At 34.6% G+C, this 2,500-nt stretch overlaps 1 pseudogene; it reads right to left on the reverse strand.

Annotated features, from left to right (window-relative positions):
- The window catches only part of LOC122147545, a 13,896-nt pseudogene that overhangs the window by 1,034 nt on the left and 10,362 nt on the right, over positions 1-2,500 (reverse strand).

Below are 2,500 nucleotides of genomic sequence, written 5' to 3' on the forward strand. Positions count from 1 at the left end.
ACCTCAGTGTCCTCCAGTTTTAATGAGAGAGCATCTCTGTCCTGTAGAGAAGCATGAGCGGCAGTCAGGCACCGCTGAAGTTACTGCTAAAACTATTAAGAATATTTTTTTGTTAATTTAAATGAAGCTGAAATAGATGAGAAAAAAAGCAGAAATGCTGCTAACTGAAATAAGCTGGAAGGACTAGAAATGACTAAAACCAAAATAAAACTAAAGATAATATGAATATCTTTAAAAATTTAACAAAAGCAAAATTCATTTAATCCTTAAAAATAAAATTAAAATAAATATATACACATAAAAGCCACTTAAAACTATAAATTATGACACTCCTATAATTATATAAGTAATATTAAAAATAACATGCCCTGAAGATATATTTTTATTCCATATTTTAAATCAGTGGGTTTAATATTTTCCTATTTTCATTTTAGTCAAAGTTTACGTCATTTTCGTGTAGACATTCAAAAAAAAAAAAAAAAAGTCTATATAGTGTTGTATAATTTTTTTAATGTTTTATAAGTTAAGTTTGTTATTTTAGTACATTAAATTACATACAGCAATGGCATCAAGTTAATCCATGGTTTTAATACGTGCACAATAACAATAAATGTCCTGCGATCTTTAGATTTGATAGGATATAAAACACCTTCTGAACAAATATGAATGTCCATGAATTTTCCAGTCCTTTTGTATATACTGCAAACAGGATTTGTTAAAATGGTTTTCATACAGATATTTCACTGATGAAAGCAGTTTTTTTTCTTTTACTTATCATTTAACTAAACTGCTTTAAGTATTTTAATGACATTTCGCAATATGTAAATTCCACAGATTTAGACCATGTAAGCCATGTGACTGCTCTCTCACCGCTCTCGTTTGACGAAACTTCTCGAATATCCGCCCCGTGCAGTTTTGTCCCTCATCTCGTACGACGTACTCCTCCACATAAGTTTCTTGGCATCGTTCCGCTCCTTCTCAAGCTTGTCCTGCATGATCATCTTTCCCTGAGGAGGAAGAATTTCACAGTAGATTGAACTCTCTGTTGAAAACATTTCCCCAGTTTCTGCCTGCACGGAAAGCATACCTCGCTCTCCACGAAGAGGTTGAGCATGTCATTGGCTAACTGCCACTGTGGGTTGTTCTCGTATGGGCAGCTCCAGGACCGTAGTTTTTCACTTTTGGCCTTCTTGGCTTGTGGAGGCTGATCTGATTTCTTCTCCTGGTTTTGCCCTTCCTCCTGCTGACTGTCTGAACAAATTTCACAATCCATGGAGGGAGATAATTAGGCGGTATGAAGTAAGTATGAAACGAATACTCTCAATATATTACAGGGATTTTTTTTCGTGATAACGATAATAAAAACAGTATTTTACGGAGGTGTGTATTTTGGTGCTGGTAACTTGGCTGGTTTTAGGCCTTTCATGATAGCATAAATCTAACACAAAACTGTCCCCTGTGTCTCAACCCCTTAACTGTCACCCCCCCATTTTTTTAAAATAGGCTTTAAAAGTGCACTAATCCCAAACTTAAATTGTTTGAATTTTTATGAACACTTTGTAATATAGACCTAAGGTTGGTCTCTTTTTAATAGAATACATTTTTTTTTTCAAAAAAAATCAAAGTATCAAAAAAGTTATAGACCGTGTTAAAATGTACTGTAAATAAAATGCGCTATATTTAATTTTATTTTACCATTATAAAATATTTTACCATAACAGTTTTTACTCTAAAATTGGTATAAATTTAAAGCCTTGTTGTCCTAAATAAGTTATGTTCCCAAATTTTGAAGTTGATATGAAAAAAATTGTAGATTTATATTAGCTGGCGTCATAACCACACAGAACAGCCACTGGGAGCCATCAAACTCATTTGAATTTTGTTTAATGCATTCTTCCCTAGATTTTCTCTGGGTCAATGTTTACTTCACTACTCAAAATAACCACTGAATATGGAATCCTGAAGACTCAGACCCTTCCCCATGAATATGTTTGTTGCCAAGCATTCCTAAAAGTTTTGATTCTAAAAGACCGTAATGCTTTGTGTAATATGAACACCTTGACTCCGCCCCACTAAGGGGGACGGAGACAGCATAAGATTGTATAAGTACCAATTTCCATGGTAACCCAATGTCCAATTTCAAAATGGTTTCACGAGGGATGAAATCTTGAGGGTTCTAAGCTTTCAAATGATATAATTATATTTAGTCATGACTACTAACAAGATTTTTATAGAGCAAAAGAGCGCCAAGCGTCCCACAGGTGGGCCGGGACAGTTAAGGGGTTAAAGGTATATTGTCGACACCAAAAATAAAGTTACCCGCATCCTAGGTGGATGATGACTTTCCCTCTTTCAAGACAAATAGAGGTCAAAGTTATATTTAAAAAAATGTCCTGTCTCTTTTCAAGCATTTATAAATGGCATGAACGAGTGGTCGAGATTTGAAGTAAACTTAAAGTGCATCCATCCAATCATGAAAAGTGCCCCACACGGGCTCCGG

The sequence above is a fragment of the Cyprinus carpio genome, chromosome A14 (genome assembly GCF_018340385.1).
Source record: "Cyprinus carpio isolate SPL01 chromosome A14, ASM1834038v1, whole genome shotgun sequence".
Taxonomy (NCBI): domain Eukaryota; kingdom Metazoa; phylum Chordata; class Actinopteri; order Cypriniformes; family Cyprinidae; genus Cyprinus; species Cyprinus carpio.